Source organism: Cololabis saira, chromosome 23 (genome assembly GCF_033807715.1).
Source record: "Cololabis saira isolate AMF1-May2022 chromosome 23, fColSai1.1, whole genome shotgun sequence".
Lineage (NCBI taxonomy): Eukaryota > Metazoa > Chordata > Actinopteri > Beloniformes > Belonidae > Cololabis > Cololabis saira.
The window spans coordinates 16,264,736-16,283,894 of record NC_084609.1 but is presented as its reverse complement, the minus strand read 5'-3'; positions in this window follow the sequence as shown (position 1 = coordinate 16,283,894).

The following is a 19,159-nucleotide window of genomic DNA, read 5'->3' as shown; positions in this document are numbered from 1 at the left end:
CTGCTTTGTAAATTTCAAATGATTTCCAGATGGTAATTTCATTGTTCATCACAAACTCTGTCAAAGTCGGGAGTCACAGATGTTGTATTTGTTTTGAGTTTGTAAGCAAGAATGATGGGAGCCTCTGCTTGTTACAACACTAAATCCACTAATTGTTACGGCCTACATATATATTATGTTTATTAGGTTTATGATGTTTCACATTCATTCACAAAAGCTAAGCTTCATAGTCAACAGAGAGAAGTCATATTTGTGATGTGCCTGGGCTTGGAGGCATCTGGGATGAGCCATCATTCACTGGACAGTGCAAACATTGTGGTCAGACTGATCATGATTTAAGTTTTCTTTTCTTTTTCTTTTTTGGAGGAACTAGACACCGTATTTCACCTGTAATGAGCTGGGATAGGCTCCGGCAGAGCCCCGTGACCCTGTACAGGATTAAGGGCGTATAGAAAATGGATGGAGTATTGTTTGCACCAGTAGGAACTTGTACACCAGTGTGTTGAGTGTTTTCACATTGAATGCACTAGTTACTAGAATGTCCATTCAGGGCCAGAATCTGTGTGTGTGGGAAGAATTTAGCATTGTGTTAATGATGTAGCATTGCAAATTCAGTGTAATTTATGGTTGGGGGTTAAAGCTAGTGGTTATTATGATTCTGTAAAAAGAACAAAGGGTCTGTGAAATGTCCACATAACCACAGAATATTTTCAGCTAAATGAATCCCGTTTAAGTTTATGTTGCAGATTGTTGCATATATTTGCGTTTGACTGTTTGAAGCTGAGGTTTTTGCTTAAGATAGAGTTATGATATGGCTAGTTAGCCTGCCAAGTCAGACCTGTAACATTAAGCTGGTGAGGTTAAGCTGATTTTATTTTGTTCTCCAATGCTGTTGGTGAAGCTTATTTCCACTTGGCAGCATAAATGCAGAAAAAGACTTTTAGAGCAACATTTGCTTCTTTCAAGTGACATTTTGAGATTAAATCTTGTTATTATCCCTGTTTTCAACGTGCACTGGGAAATGTAAATGTAAAGTGTGTCATTTCCTCCCCAGTGCCTTAAACCAAGTTAAGGGGAGGGAAGATGACAGGAGGCATTATTAAGTGGATATAGGTAACATGACGGCCGGCTGTCTATTTGGCTCTCTCTGGCTACACCAACATCAGAAGAGCTGGCTGATGTAAGAGATGCATCAGGCAAAATAACAGCCAGATTTGTGTAGCAACTCCCTCAAATCATTTTGCACAAATAAGACCAGCAGTCTCCCTCTGCCACTCTTGCTGTTGGTTTCGTTGTTAATAACCAGAGTTTCGTTTCTTACAAAATTGCGGTAGCCAGATGCAGACTACTGGTCTTTACTTTACTGATTTATGGCATCCATGGCTCTGAGGATCAGGAGCTAGTGGACATCTTGGCTTCCTCATCTACAAATCGCACCAACTACCCACCACCCCGAGTCAGTTCTGTTTACATTAGTCCTCTCTGAGTGTACCCTCAGAGAGGAGGTTTGGGTGTTAAACGTGGGGTATCCACCAATGTAAAAGAGGCTAAGCTGAAATCTCTCCCAGGGATGTCCATGTAGATTTTAACAAGACATTGCAAAACCTAATTTTGCACACAGCACAAATAGAAAGAAGAGAATACATTACCAAAGCTGTCACTAAAAGAAATATATAAAGAATTTTAAACCATTAAATGCAATAATGACGACCAGGAGCAGTTTCATTTCATGCAACAAAGTAATATCATCGTTGTCACCATCTTTGTTTGGTATACTAAATGTCAGGATATCTTTGAAGTGTTGGGATAAGGATCGACAACATTACGAAGTGGTTAAAGCTTTACTTTCCCAACGTTTGTGGAATGCATTGCAGGGCTAAAATAAAGCAATGGCTGTACATTATTATAAGTCAAAGTTTGATGAGTAAATTACGACAGAAGTGATTGTAATATGTCGCTTTGTTACCGTAGATTGCCTCTATTGAGGTTTCCAAATCAAAGTTTTGTTAAAAAGATGTAACTTGAAGACAGGTCGGTGCTTGGTGTCTTGTAGACACGTTCAGCTCTTCATCCTTGAATGACTTACCTCAGTGTTTACACCTTTGCTGTCCACAGGTACCATGGAAATGTGCTCCTTGAGAGTTAAACAGCCCCATTTGAGAGCAGATTTATTTAGTTTTCTTCTCAACAGACAAGGTTTTACCTGCTTCCATTCAAATGCTCTGTGCCCATGTATTTGTGTTTGTCTACATGCACGCCTCTAAAAGACATTCACAATTACATCCCAATAGAACAGCAGGGAAGAGGTGGGTGGAAGCTATCAGGAGGAAAGCATTCATATGGTAATATCTGTCTCTCTCACACACACAAAGGCCTACTGCAGTGTGACACCAGGAGAATAGAAGATTACATTTTGTGTATCACAAACCTCTCATTACAACAGAAGACTGAAACCCCTCATTAGACAGAGAGAGAGCCAATCACTTCTGAATTACGTTTTCTTTGTTTGATCTCTTTTGATATTCCTCTATTTACTTTGAAGTTGCTAGTTGTTTCAACTCTGACCATTGAAATTTCAGACGGCAGGGCGATCCCTCCATGGCTTACTATCAATCTTGTTGTGCACGACTTTCTAGAATGGTCATCCACTCGTGGATCCACTTGTGACACTTGTGACATTGTGACAGTGGTTTCATTTATATAATGTCTTTATTTGTACTGTATTGAGATGTACTTGACGCTGTGCTGTTTAAGGGATGTAAGAAATAGATATTTTTTTTAGCATTTGTTCATGAAAAGTAAAAATGTGTTATAGAATCATACTCCAACTCACAGGAGAGATGGTTTTTTTTTTGCTCATAGACTGTTTGATGGTTTCTGAAGAGCAGTTTTAAAGCCTCTTTTTTTTTGCAGGGGGCACAGCCCTGTTGCTCAGGAAGCCAACAGAAACATGCCCACCACTTGTCAATCAAAATTAGCTTTGCTCCCAGCTCTTTTCGCAGATCCCAGCTGAAATATCTCCAGAGCAGACGTTTACATCAGAATATCCCATTTAACATGTCGACTCGACCTCGAAATAAAAACTGACAGTCGCATTAGGCTGATGCTATGCTACTGCAAATGGCTGGTTGCTTCGTTAAGCACAGTAGCATGACAATTACAGACGAGGAAGTGATGGGGACTCCCCATTGGCTGAGCTGACTGTCAATCAATCATATTAGACATACATCTAATAGATCCTAAACCTAGGTTGCATGTGTAGTTGCTACATAGAAGCCTAAATCTCATTTAAAGGAGGAGGGATTTTAGTGCCTGGTAACAGCAGACCCTGGAAATGTTACTGTGAAGCAATGGCTCTGCAGCCCAGATACAGGACTAGTATCTCATCTACTGTACCATGAACGCATCCAGTTACCTGCTGATGCTAAATGTGACTTTTACAGTTCAATTGTTGTTTTTAGCTACAAACACCGAAGTGCAGTCATGGCAGTCTCGTGAGATTTGAACCATAACTCAACAATATGTCAACTAACCCTTCCTCAATAATTTATATTGCAACAATATTTCATATTGGTGATTCATTTAATTCAAATTGCATGTCTTTGAGTAAAGAGAAAAACCCAAAGGTTTATATTGTATGTTTTTAGTTAAAATGATCTGGGTTTTTGTTGCACTTGATTGATCTATCATTCATTCAGGTTGAGGATTAATCTAATGGCATTTAATGTAATTGAGGATCTATTCTAAAGGAAATGTTGATTTTTTTTTTCACTATTTTTTATTCATCCATTTATTCATTGATTTAGCCTTAAAAAAATCAGTAGCTCATCTATTCTGCAATAAAATAATATTCACCTGGGCCTTGTAACCTATATAATGGAGTCACAGTGAGAAGCAAGTTGTACTGCGAGAGATGCAGAAAAGGTTCAATAGCAGCCGTTGATTGGCACATAATGAAAAAAGCAATTTCCTCTGTGTTTAAGTTGGTACATTTACATGTACACTTAGAGCAGCCGCAATTGGACTCCTTTCTTTTTCCTGCTATACATGCACTCAAAAGAAATCAATTTAAGGTAGTAGTAGTAGAGTGGCACACTCCGCCACAGCAGGTGGTGTTGCTGCCCAATTTGAGCTTGTTAATACTGGGCTTTTCTGGTTGGTAAATTACCTCACACACCCAAACAAAAGACTAATCTTTGCTTTAGCTGCTGGCATCACATTTCGTACATCCTGAACATTTCACTTTTTTTCTGTGTCACTCAGTATCAAAGATGTTACTGTAATCTGAGACCACATGGGGTTCTTTCATCAAAACATTCACCAGATTCTATCATTTAAGGCAGGGGTTCTTAACCTTTCTGACCTTGGGGCCCAATTTTTTCAGTACAGAGTGGCCCGGGGCCCATTAAATATAAACACTGTATAGCAGGGGTATTCAACTAAAACTTTAAGAGGTCCATTTAGAGAAAATTTACTCAAGCGAAGGTCCAGAACATCATTATATATATATATATATATATATATATATATATATATATATATATATATATGTATATGTGTGTGTGTGTGTGTGTATATATTCAAGTAGCCTCATAGTTGTATCAACATCTGCATCTGACTGTTATATTAAAAAAAGTAAATTTTTGCCAATTAACATCTTTAACTTGAATTAAACATATTTTTTTCTCTTAAAAATAAAGTAGATTTTATTTTATTTTTCAAATGCTATCTTATTTTATTTCTCTACCAGCAGTTTGAATTTCCCCTTTTCTTTGTTAATTGTCTCAACACATTTTTATACTAAATTAATATAAACACATCTTAACAATTGAACAGTTTTGCAGTTTCTCTTTTTTCCCCTCTTTTAATCTTATGCCCCCACTTTCTGTCGTTCAGTGAGAGAACTGAGCTCTAACTTCTCCTGTCAGGACTTAAATCTGGGCTGGATGGTGTCAGGTTCTCATGCACATGTGAAGGTGCTCATTGATGAGCCTGAAACGATATTTAGTTTTAATTATGTTCACTGTGGAGAAAGCTGCTTCACAGCTGTATCTGGACCCAAACATGGGCAGGATGTTTTAAGATGGTCAGTTTATTTTTCTGTGACTTCAGTTCAGACTTGAGTGGATATGTTTGAAGAAAAACTTTGTGTTTTGTTTCAGTGGCGTTTCACTTTCGCACTTTGAACGCCACGGTCTCTGAACGTATGAGACACTGGTTTTGTCCCAGTTGGTAAACTGAACCAGGATGAATTTGTCCATTCCGGGTTGCAAATTTAAAAATACAGCCAGGACAAAACGTAGTTTGATTTTACTTTAAGTTATTTACATTAATAAGTTGTCAGGACTCAGTGTGTCGGGTTCATCCGAGCCTGATCAGCTGCGACGGGCACAGCCCGCACCGCAGCTCTCTGGTCGCGCTGCAGCAGTTACTTTCCGATGCTTTTTCGAAAGCCCAAACAGTCCAGTCCAGCAGACTCGACAGCCCACGCATCTACATCTACCATCCTTCAGCAGTAACGACGGAGCCCACCGCCCGAGCGGCAGCCTCAGCCGACCTCCCCGGCCGCGGGGACGCGCCGGGATAAATGAGCACGCTGTGCTCGCTCGCTCTGGGCGCAGACCCAAGTAATCGATCCCTGATCCTGGCGGATCTAAACGTACTCTGTACAAAATGAAGGATTTACTCTGTAAATACACACCATTGCTCTTACTATTACACGTACAGCTAGCTGAGTGTCTTCTTCTCCTCATTTGGTGGGGAGCTATGCAGTCCCGCGGCCCTCGCGGCCCACACGTACAAAACTGAATTTTTTTTGGCGGCCCACTAGATGGTGCTCGCGGCCCAAGTGTGGGCCGCGGCCCTATGGTTAAGAATCACTGATTTAAGGGGCTATTTTTCAACATTTTCTCTCAAGAGAGAAACCTCACCCCTGTTCACCTAGATAAGGATTTTTTTTTCTCACTATCAGCCCTGCAGAGGACTGGGATTGACAATCAAGTTCTATACATTTAATTACCTCTGCAATCACAATGTGGTCCAAACAGTTCATTAAAATGTAGTTGATCGATGGTAAGTTGCCAAACTGTGTGCTTTGATTGACATGTTAAAAGGGCAGTGGTCAACTTCTAGACACTCCCAGGTGTGATCAGCTTTGATAGTCATCAAAATATCAGTCTAAATCAATTATAATCGGCATTTAGTTGGTGTACACCAGTTACTCAAGACATTCTGAAGTTTCAAAAATTGAAAATTCAGTGCCGTGTCCAGGATGGAGCCCAACTTTAGCCTGTCAACAGCTGGTGTAAGTTCCACCAGGATTAAAATGTGGATAGATGGATATTTAAATAGGATTATTTAATCAACGAGCATGAGATGGCTCAAAAATAAACTGCAAACTACAGCTCATTTAAATCAGTTTGAAGCCAGAAAAGGATGCTGGTGGAAAACTGCGGATTAGCTGAATTTGTGAATTAATCGGTTCATTTTAACTTTAATTGCCTCCAGTATTCCAAGACTTTATGAATTTACATCTGATCTGGCTGCTGTAAACATTGTTTTTAGAGCCGCTCTTAAAAGCAGCACAGTATGCAAATGACACATTGTGACACCCAGCGCACATGACTACAATCATCCTTCCATCTACAGTAATGCTCAAACGCCTCAACATCCTCCTGTATTGACTATAAAGGTCAGAGCAGACTGTTCAAAGAGAAGCTGGAGCTGAATGATATAAAATATAGGAACTGTAGCTCAAAATCTGCATTTAGAGAAAAGGCATTGCTGTAAAAGGTGTCTTGATTTGTTGCTACCTTGAGAAGGAAGGACATTGTTTTAAGACCACCCTTTTCCATCCCTTTATACAGCAGAGACGGTTCAATTGAATAATAAATTACACGTCAAAAAACGTCCCCTGCTTATTTTATTCATTAAGGTTCAAACTTGGCACTCAAGGTGACACTACTTACAGCGATGAGAAGAGATTAGAGATTAAATTAAATTCATATAACATAAAGTGACAGTTTAAGAAACTGTTGTGATGGGCCATGAGACAGCTGCAGCAGCTGCGTGATTGGATCCATTCTGCCACCACTGGCACACGAGCATTTCTCTCCCTCTGAATCGATGCAGTATTGTTGTGCACCGCCACCTCACAATGCTGCAGTTATTTGACATGCACAGTCTGGACCCTCGGGACGATGTGGCAGTTGAAGTGAGATTTGGAGGGGCGGGGTTAAAGTATCGTCTGCAGGGATGCATTCTGTCTTCTAGCAGCAGTGCATCGTAGTGCCCGGTTGAGGAGAAAGGAAGCACTTGGACAAGTGACGCAGATTATTCTTCTAGATTATTCTTCTAGAATTTTTCTAAATTCTCATGTTATTAAATTGTATTTGTTTTATTTTAAAATCATGCAAATTATGTTTAAAGCAAAATCAAAAATGCTCCCTGACCCAATACAGAGGTTCTTTTCAATTCAGGAGACTCGTTACAATCTTAGAGGTGTCTGCAATTTCACAGTACAAATAGCTAAAAAAGGTATGAAAAGGAGATGTGTCTCCATCACTGGAGTTAAATTCTGGAATGATGCCAACATAAATTTAAAAGCATGTCATTCTTTTGTTGTATTTAAGAAAATGGTTTGTAAAGCTATTTTTGAAGCTTATAAGTGCAATTGACCATCTGTAAATGTTTCTTTGCTTTTCTATTGTTTCTTTGCCTTTTGTTGTTTCTTTGCTTTTCTATTCTCTTTTTGGTTTTCTGGAGGTCGGTAGCCAAAAATAGAAAGTTGGTACAATAGGATAGGCTTTTATAAGCATTTTGCTTCAGCCTATGCCTTTTCAGTTATTGTTCAACACATTTTTTTTGGTTTTGTATGAAATGTTAATGCTGTGTACAATGTTTTTTTGGTGTTGTTTTGTGTTGCAATGACTGAATAAACTTAATTCATTCATTCATTTATTCATTCATTATCTAGGGTTTGTCTGCATTGTTCATTTTTAAAACTAATAACCTTGCGATGACTCGAAGAGAATGGATGAATCATGCATGATCTCCATCTTGGAGTCACTTAGCTTGTGTCCATCAGCTGGTGGTCATAAGCCGTCTACCATAAAATTCTAATACCTGCACTCACTGTCAAAAATTACTGAGCAAATTTTGTGTTTTTCTTCCCGCTGTCACGATGTACAAACTACAAGCGTCAAAAATACAGAGGAACCCAAATGCAGCCCGTTTGTGTTTTTCAGCTAATTTATATACTGTATATGTAAATATATTCTCTTGAGATTAGACTGAAGCCAAAAACAGAGTGTTGGAGTTGGCGGTTCTGTCTCGATTTTCAAGGTTTTCCACTCTTCCACTCTTTACACCTGCAGGTGGTTTCAGCCCCAGTGAGATCTGCATGACATGAATTGGAGGAAGTAGATGATAGACTTGGCATTTTTTGTGAAAAGGGTCTCTGCAGCACAGAGACTTTGGTCCTCCAGGAGGACTCCAAAGCACATTTGTACGTGCATGTTGGTGAACAACTATTATCAGGCCCACAGCCACAGACTTGAGTCAGAGATCCCTCCCACAAGACTATTACAGTGTTTAAACTGCATCTAAACACTGCTTTTAATGTGTCTGTCTAATTTTGAAGCCTTTTCATTTGGCATGCCCTTCAATTTAAGCGCTTTTCTAAAATACTCTCTCTGTCTTTGTAAAATATCTGTCACCCCATGAGCCGGCTTTGCCCCAGGGTGCTGAGGCAGCTGGTCTCGCCTAACAGGCTCGTCTCTGTTACCATGGTTTTCTGCCAAACAGTCTTATTCTTTCATCTGTTTATGTCAGCACAAGTTTCAGAGTCTGACAGGATTATAACATGACATGAAATCTTGAACGCACATGCTCATCCGCAACGTTGAGAGAAAGTAGAACTGAAGGCTTCAGAGTCGGAGTACAAGTCAGAGAGAATGTGCCCAGAACTACACACAAGAGACGCACTGAAACTCACATAGTCGACGAATCCATAAAAAAAAATATCAGCAGCTTCTTTTTTCTTTTTTCTTTTTTGTAGTTTGGATGACTAACACAGGCTGAATCAGAAGTAAATGTGTACATGGCTTTCACATACTTGATACAGCCTTTAAAAAACTTAGATGAAGTTCAAGCAGCACAATAATTAATGGATGTGTAGTAGTGTTAGATCTCCAGCATGGTTGATATACGGGTCCACCTTTTAGAAAGTGGGCCATGGCCAGTGCATGAAAAAGATCACCCAAATTACATACTCAACACTTTTGAACCATAATGAGACAGTTGTAGAAATAACCTCATGTTCAATAATTGAATAAGTGTTGCCTCACCAGTGTCATGATCTTGATGAAAGCAAGAAGCCAAAATTTAGATGCAACAAATGTTTCTAGTCTCGACCTTTTAACACCTTTTCCCTCTTCATGCAACTTGGAAGTCAGGGAAGCCGGACAACTTCAGTCAGACGTCGTAGACCTGATTCTCTTATGGGATTCTCTTCGTGTTGTACATTTGGTGAATCATCTCACTGCTGTCATGCTGTCACCAAAGGAAGAGGTGAGCTGCTACAGGCCATGTGATTATCCAGATCTGCGCACGCTGGAGCAGATTCCTCTTGATGCAGGGTGTCAGCGACATTTCCACTGGGGTCGACTGTGTCTTATCGAAGTCAGCCGGCTACTACATCTATAATCTAAAATGGTTTTCAGCCTGACAACACAACACGAATAATTTACAAATTTGTAAAAGTTTGGTTTTTGTAGGTTTATTGTTTTTTCATGGGAAAAGCATTCCCACTATGGGTAATGTAGGTTTCTGTGGTGTTACAAACTTTGGGCACTAGATGGCGGTATTGCAAAGGCTTCTAGTTTTCCGCCAAGACTTTTAAGAGGAGTTTTTCCCTATTTAAACTCGGATTTTGGGGATATATAAGAATTTATTGGTAAGTATTTAAACAAGCTGTTGTATATTTTAAGTGGATTACACAGAAAGCCTGTATCTCTAAGAGGGTTGAAGGTGTCATTTAAAATATATAGCAGAAAACTCCAGGGTCAAATGTGTCTGTAAATTTATATAGAGTAATATGTCAAGATGTTTTTATTACCGTATTTTAGAGTCTGCCGCCATATTATCTTTTCATTTACTATATTTTGGAGTACTTTTTTTTCTCTTGGTTTTTTCAGAGCTTGTTACAGCAACTTTGTTCTTTTGTTGCCTTGAAAGAAAATGAGAAAAAGAATTCAGAGGCTAAGGCCATCAAAACTGTTGCATTTCTCAAGTCCCGCCAAAAAAGGTGATAAAAAATTCAGTAGCTGTGCAATACGAGGCCGTTTTTTCCAGCTTGAGGGCTCTTGCTCTCTTGAGGCTCGTTGATTTGACAAGCGCAATAATCCAACTCCGGTAACACCGACCTTGTAACCTTGGCCTCTGAGCAAACAAGCTTCAACGGGCGGCAGATTCTTTCTCAGTATAGGGGCACCGAGTTCACAAATAATGTGCTGGCTCTCACAGTGGGTCCTCAGAGCCAGTAAAGCTACATTTACAGTACTTAAATATAATTATAGGATCAGGCAACTAAGCTGAAAGCGCCCTCTTGCTTTTGAGCCAATGATTCTTTAATTTGGGTCCCAAAATAAAGAATATTGTTTTTAACCAAAACACAATTTTCTCAAAAGACTGAGAAACATGTGGCTTTGTGGCGTCGTTCCAAATAACCTCCAGTGAGATGGGTTGGTCTTTTTTCGGTTATTTCAGAGCTCACCTGCATCTTTTCTCCAGCAGCCTTTAAATATTTGAATCATTTCTTGAGAACCACCTCATCACAAACCACTGACACATTCTCCCAGTTTGCACAGGAATGATTCTGAACTCTCCACCTTGTGTCCTGAAATTCAGATGCAGAGTTTCTGTTACCGAACAGGAACATTCATGACAATCACAACCTTCAGCATCAGCTCTTGTGAGGGTAAAAGAAAAACTGACTGCTTTGAAGTATTCACCTGAAATTTGAAATCCTAATTTAGAAATATTCACTTTTCATACAAAATGAAACATTGCATTTTAACTCAAGAGAAGGAATGGAAGTCCAAGAAGTTCACCTCTCCAGCTCCAGCCGGACAGCCAAGGCTGCCTGGCGATGAACGCTCTGCAGCCGGGACGCTGCAGAGCATCTGGAAGGGACTCTGCTGAACACAATAGCAGATTTGGCATTATGTTTTGCATTTTTCTGTCTGTCTTTGTGAAATGAATTAACTTTATAAGATGCTTCATCTTCCGAGTACATTTGGTGAAGAAAATGCACAATTGCTCTATCGCAGGATCACATAAACAGTCTGCTGTTTTAAAAAGAGAAAAAAATGGCATCTGTTTAATTTTTACATACATTTTTTCTCTGTTCTTGAACTTTGAGATGCTGAACCTTTGTCTGTCTAAACAACCGGATTGTGCATTTTTCTGTGTTTTCCAAAACGGTTTGGACAGGTTCTGCAAGCAGCTGGTTGTAGCTCTGCTCCATGTACAGGCATCCAGCATGTGTTCAGGGATGTTTCAAATGATTTAACTGGCTCTTCCATGAACACCATTTGCGCTACCTGATGAGATCAAATGAATTTTCAAAGCTAAAAGGTTAATCGTCAAGTTTTCACAATGGGCGGATTATGAAGTTATCTCACGTAGAGGGAGAGCTCATTTAGATAAATTTTCCTGGTGTTTTTCCATCTCTCTGTAGCTTTGCATCTGTCCAGAGGCATTGGTATTCTAGGCGGCTCGTGCATGCTCTGAACAGCACTCTAGTATTCACTGCATAGTAAGATACTAATTATACTACCCTGCATTGTTTAGCAAGTGGAGAAAGATAATTTATAAGAGGGGAAACATGTTGTAAAGACAGCTGACTTGGACTATGGAAAAGCCTGGAATTTCAGTCTGTAGTTTGAGTCATATTTTCACATTATATACATTTGATTGGCTTCATGCAGAAATGAATTATAATTTAATAAACTGTGAACCTAAAACTTAACTAAAGGTTAAAATATATGAAAGGATTTAGAGTTTCATTTGATTTTACATCGTGATGTTTACTGTTCTGACGTTTTCTTCAAGCAGATTTTAAATTGCAAAAACAGATTTCAGGGAACTGTTCAGGTGTGTGTGTGTGTGTGTGTGTGTGTGTGTGTGTGTGTGTGTGTGTGTGTGTGTGTGTGTGTGTGTGTGTGTGTGTGTTCAGGAGGACGCAGCTGGCGGGAGGGTCTCTGAGAGCTCCTCTTCATCTTCCCAGGAGCCATGCTTCCGTTCACCCTCCTCTACAGTTCAGAATGATTTGTAAGTTCTGGTTCTGCCTGATACAGCAACCCCTTCAGAGAGACAATCAGGCCTCCAAGACCCATCTAATGGAACTTATGTGAGTTTTGTTGTGAGGGTGTTCACGACTGCCGGAGGACAGTCCTCTTTGCTGGTTCAGTGAATACTAATCTACATTTAGTGAGAACCATAATGAGACTAAGGAATGTATAAAAACTGCCCTGTAAATATGGTGAGCTCTGCAGAAGAAGCTTCGTAGTCCAAGATTTTTCAACATGAGAAGATGGATCATCGGCAGAGGGGATGTCGCTTCTGTGTCACCCTTCTTACTAGAACCGAGACAAATGGTTTTGATCTTGGCTTTGAGGTATTCCCTTTCACACACTGAGCCATGGGGGTCATAGTCTTGGTGGTTACCATCCCCATATCTCTGCAGGGATAATAAAAGGACTTGGGAGTGTTCTTGAGGGGGCCCAGTGGGGGTTTAGGTCAGAAGAGTGGAGTCATGGTCAGATGGGACCCATTGGTCTTTACGTTGCTGTAAAGAATACTCCAAGAAATCGTTCTGCTGTATATTAGTGAGGGCACAAAGGTTGTTGTTTTATTTTAGCCCCCAGTCTAAAACTCCTGTGTATCCCTCTCTTCTATTGTACATGTGAACCCACATGTATGTTCAGCACTTTGCTTGCTCTCCCAGCAGTCCTGTTTCCCAGAATGGACAGAATCATACAGATGCAAAGGAAGACAACAAGGAGATCCAACGGTACCAAATCATTTGATCACTAAGTCTAAACCAGGGGTCGGCAACCCAAAATGTTGAAAGAGCCATATTGGACCAAAAACACAAAAAACAAATATGTCTGGAGCCACAAAAAATGAAAAGTCTTGTATAAGCCTTAGAATGAAGGCAATACATGCTGTATGTATCTATATTAGTTATAACTGGGGGAATATCTTTTTTTTCATTGTGCACTTCGAGAAAAAAGTCTAAATGTTGAGAAAAAGTCAAAATGTCGAGATTAATGTTGAAGTACAATCTTGAGAAAAAAGTCAAAATGTTGAGAAAAAAGTCGAAATTTCGAGAAAAAAGTCAAAATGTCGAGATTAATGTTGAAGTACAATCTTGAGAAAAAAGTCAAAATGTCGAGAAAAAAGTCGAAATGTCGAGATTAAAAAGGAGAGGAAAAAGGAAGAAAAAGAGAGACATAAAAAGAAGAAAAAAGAAGAAAAGGAGAAAAAAAGAGAAAAAAAATAAAAAAGAAAAAAAAACAAAAAAGAAACAAAAAAAGGAAAAAAGAAAAAAAGAAGAAAAAAAGGAAAAAAAAGGTCAAACATTTTTGAAAAAGCTCCAGGGAGCCACTAGGGCGGCGCTAAAGAGCCGCATGCGGCTCTGGAGCCGCGGGTTGCCGACCCCTGGTCTAAACCTATGTTGTTCTGAGCAAAACTTTATCCTTTGCTTCGACTTAAACTGATGCTCTTTTGCTTTTCTGTTATGATTTAAGGAAAACTGGTGAATCAGCATCCCGCTGTTCTCCGACAGCGAGACAGATGAGTGTATCCGTGCTGCTGTACCTGTCGATCAGGCCTCCAACTTCATTAGTTTCCTGTTTCCAAACCTTACTTTTCATCTTTTTGACCGTGTCTGATTAAATAAGCTGTCAATCAGCCAACTCTTCTCCCCGAGCACCAATTACTCCAACATCATTACCTCAGCACTCGAGAGGGAGGATTAAAAACTGTTACAGTGCTTTATGTTCACTTTAATGGGGGCTGAGATGGGGGAAAAAAACTAAAAAATTGCTTATGTGGAGTAAATGACAGAATAATTTAACTTGGAATGCAACTAAAAGAAGGAACTGATGGTGGCACTTTTTGGTCTTCTCATGATGTAAGTACAGACGTCGAGATTTTGCACATAAACACCAAATGACTCAAATGCAGTTTGTTTTTTTTAGTGCATTTAAACATTTGTAACTCTGCTTAGTAAATACATTCTCGCTGTTTAAAGGGAAAAAAACACACACACAAAAAAACTGGAGCGCTGTTGTTCAAAAGAGACCAAACTCTTTCTCCTCATGGTTGTAAATCACTTTCCAATTTATTTTGAATAATTTATGAGGGACCATCATTTACTGGTAATTGTTGTGGACTGAGAAAGGGTTATGAACCTTTACAATCTCTTCAGTCTGTAACCTTTTTTTTATGTATTTATTTTGTATAAATCAACCTTTCAGTGGAGCCATAAGGCCTCATCCAGCTACCCAGGGACTCCAGTCTCTGTAGTTGTCATGGTAACCCTCCACCTGAGATTGTTCCACGTATCTTCAGGCAAGAAGGAGCCGCACAAGGACAAACAACCATCCGAGAAGGTGGTGTTCAGATGTTCAGGTCAGGTCCTCCCTGACCACCGCCACCGCCTCCCTAAGGCTCCATCAGCTTCCAGACTCATGTGTTGTTCTGGGTTCAACTGTCACCGTATTCTTTGCATATACATTGCATAAGAAGGCAGAACCTGATATTTCCATCAATGCTGACTGCTTGTCTGCAATTAAAGATTGTTGGGGGGGAATAAGATAGAGAGATTATTATTCACAAACTCAACAAAGCAGAGATGTCAGAAGCATCACACGGAAGACAAGAACTTTATAGGAATATGTGAGCACATTTGTTCTTACTATGATGGCATATTAAACATATATAAAATTATATTTTTATGAGTTATGTGATCCAATTTCACTTTACTGTTCAAGTTGAAGTCCATGATGCTTTCAGGTATATTTCAAACTGAACTGCATAAGATACCAATTAAGATGACAGCAGATGTTTCTTTTTACGACAAGCTTTACTAGATTATCCAGTTTCAGGTGATTTGTGAAGAAAATAATTGCATTTATTTCTGCTTTGAACTAATCTTAATCATTTTTATTTATTTATTTTGCCAAATGTCTAAATCTGATTATTTATCCATCACAGTGACATCAGCTGCTACCAGACATTCTCCTGAAACGCTGTCTCTGCTGTCAACATCTGCAGATCAAACGCAAGTAAAAACAACAATTACATAACACAAATTTTCCCTCTGATATAGAGGAGCACATAAACATGTCAGTAATATTATATAAAATTATGGGAGAACTTAATATCTTGGGTTTGCCCTGAAAAAAAGCATATGATAGATTTTGTGACCAAGATAAGTGTGGTGATTAAAAATAAATATATTGTGGCTTCAAGAAAATTACAATCTTCACAAAGACCTTTGAAGAAGCTTTAAGTACTCCCACGCAGCCCCGGGTGGATTTTCTACAAAAAAAACTTCTCAAGCATAGCAACATCTTCATTAACTTCACATTCCTTTAGGATTTCTTCTATAACATATTCAGACTTCAAAAACAGACATAGATGTTGTTTAATGTATTATGGACCTATCATGAAAATCGGTTTAATCTGTAAGCAGTGCTTAATAAAAATTTTTTTTAAAAACAAGCAAAACTTTCCTCCATCAATGGTCCTCTTCAATCTTTGTGTTACAGCTCAGAGTTTCTACCAGCAGATGGCGCCAACCCTCCATGTAAGTTACCTTGTGTCACTGAGGACTTCTGCTTGATTTGTTTTAGGAGGAATATTTCTCAGTCGTCAGAGAGACGACTTTTCCCTACAACACAAAGTTTTTACACTTGTTTGTGTTTTTAATAAAATGGGAATCTGACATCTGTGTGCCATCCCAACAGGGTGAACAGCAGCAGGTTTCTGTGCTTTGAAATTGAAGTATGCATGAATCTAGTGTTATTGTTAAGGTTGAAAATAACTTAATATATAATCACTTATGATCTGCATATTATACTAATACTTTAAACGTTTAAACTTACAAAAAAATTTATTGACCATTTTTATGTAAATATTTGTCCTGCATAGACACAAGTCAAGAATTGGGAAGGTATTTCTTGAACCAGGGGATGGCAGTAAAGTGAAAATATCACTTTGTATATCTTTAGACTTTAATATTCCTAATAAGAACACTTTTTTCCTTCTTACTAAGTTCTTCTCTTTTGTGTGATGTGTTTTACATCACAGCATCAGTGAGTTTGTGAATAATAATCTCTTCAGGTGTTTATCCAATAACTTTCTCATTATTCCCCTCAACGATCTTTGATACCCAAGGTTGGGTCTTGTCCTTTCTTTTGCTTTTATTTCTAAGTAATACTGCCAACCTCGGAGGAGAGGAGCCATGCATCCCGTTTTTACAAAACAGCAGCCATCCAAGTTGGCTGCTTTTGTGGGTTTTTGGAAAGACAACTGTTAAAGCGTCAACATCTGCAAGCTTATTTCACATGTTGACAGACCTTCCAAAAGTGGCGGTCACCCAGAGAGCAGACTGCTTGGCCCAACACAGGCAACATCTGCAGCTTTCTTGTGCCCACAATTTAGCCTTTAATTATGGTTCTGACTGGGGATGAGAGGGGATGCCTACTCAGCCACATATCCACCAGATTTGGAGCAAATCTGCATTTTGTTTGGATTTATTCGACGGTGTCTTGGTTTAACAACAAGGTCATCATCTGACCCAAACAATGTCAAGCTAGTCCTGAGTCATGACTGCCAAAAGTAGTCCAATCCAGCCCTCTGGACGGCGCTACAGAGCTCTGTAGGCCAAAACCTCCAAACTCAGAGACAGTTTTTTCCCCCAAGATGTTGCTCTGATGAACTCTCATCACTCATAGAGTCTCAGAGTAATCAATCACTGTGCAATAATAATAATAACCACAATCATATGCTGTAAAAATGCACCTTTCAATAACCATGTCTACCTCATGCTGCTGCACCTTCCACTTTTTCTAAAATTGTATGTTATAAAAGAGCTGTCATTTGTCTATTTACTGTACAGTGAGTGAAACATCCGGAGACAAATTCCCTGTCTTGTTTGACCTGACTTGGCCAAATAAACCAGATTCTGATTCCAGGGGCGAAAATCCCGTTTCATAGTTGGGGGGGACAATAAACAGTAACATTTTAGAGAATAAATCCAGGGAGGGGGACAAGGAATAAAAGTTTTAGCCTTCCTTTAATACAGCATTTTGACATTTTCAACTCTATCTCGCAAACAGGCAGAAGACCTTTCTTAGAGCAATACAAAACAATGGTATTAGGTGGAAGGTGGCAATAATACAGCACATCTGACATAATACACTGCAAAAACCCAAAATCTTAACAAGAATATTTGTCTTATTTCTAGTTAAAATGTCTCATTTTTAGTTAAAAAAAATCTCTAAGTAGAAAAATCTGCCAGTGGAACAAGATTGTTTTGCTTATAAGATAAATCTTGTCGCACTGGCAGATTTTTCTACTTATTTCAAGTGAAAATGTACTTGAAACAGGTGAAAATTGTCAAATAACAAGTTATTTTTCTGGTGATGACTCTTGTTTTAAGTGTAATGAGATTTTACTGTTTATTATTATTTTCGATTTCGGTTTCGGCCACAAATTTTCATTTTGGTGCATCACTACTAAATACTACTGCATTGTTCCAAAATTATTAATTCTGTCTCAAATTATTCTAGGGGAGGACAGCTTTACTAATGGGGGGGACTTGTTCCCCCTGTCCCCCCTGGGATTTTCGCCCCTGTCTGATTCTGATTTTTGGAACAAAATGTAGCCTACTGTTATCTGGTTTCTTTTTGACAAATTAAGAAAAATTGGTTTTATTAGGGCCCGAGCACCTTCAGTGCGAAGGCCCTATTGTATCTGTAGGAATTTTTCTTTCTTTCTTTCTTTCTTTCTTCTGACGAAAGGAGGGCCTTTTTGCCCCCCTAAACGTGCCCAAAAAGTCACCAAATTTTGCATGCAAGTCAGGCCTGGCGAAAAAAATGTGATATTTAATGGTTTACATTAATGGGCGTGGCAAAATGGCTCAACAGCGCCCCCTGGAAAACTTTGTGCCTCAAGCCCCACAATACGGTTTGACGTACATGCACGAAAATCGCTACACACCTGTATCAGTACACAACTTAAAGAAAAGTCTCTTGGCGACATGGCCGAAACCGAACAGGAAGTCAGCCATTTTGAATTAATCGTGTCACTTTGGCGCAATTTATGCCATTCCTTCGGCAGTTAATACGGCCCGAACCGTAACGTGCACCCAGGTGTGTTATACATCAAAATGTGCGTCTCCATCCTGCGACAACACGCATTACTTTTCTCTTTCAAAAGCGTTACCGTGGCGACGCTAGACGCCAAAAAGCGCGCCCACCCTTCATCTGGTTGGTTCAGACAGAAAAAACTTTGCGCCTCAAGCCCCATAATACGGTTTGACGTACATGAACGAAAATCGGTACACACCTGTATCATGTCGCAACTTAGAGAAAAGTCTCTTGGCGCCATGGCCGAAACCGAACAGGAAGTCGGCCATTTTGAACATTCTGAATTAATCGCGTAATTTTGGAGCAATATGAGCCATTCCTTCGAGAATTAATACGGCCCGAACCGTATCGTGAACCCAGATGTGTTATACATCAAAATGTGCGTCTCTATCCTGCGACTACACGCATTACTTTTCTCTTTCAAAAGTGTTACCGTGGCGACGCTAGACGCCAACAAGCGCACCCCCCCTTCATCTGATTGGTCCATATTTGATAGTTCCCCAAAAGTCACCAAATTTTGCATGCAAGCCAGGCCTGGCGAAAAATTTGATATTTCATGGTTTGCATTAATGGGCGTGGCCTAACGGCTCAACAGCGCCCCCTAGAATACTTTTCTCTGCCATAACTTTTGAATGGTTTGACATAAAGAGTCGTGGGTGGTGTCATCGGACTCGGTATTGAGTCCTTGACCATAATTGGTGAAAATAAGCCCC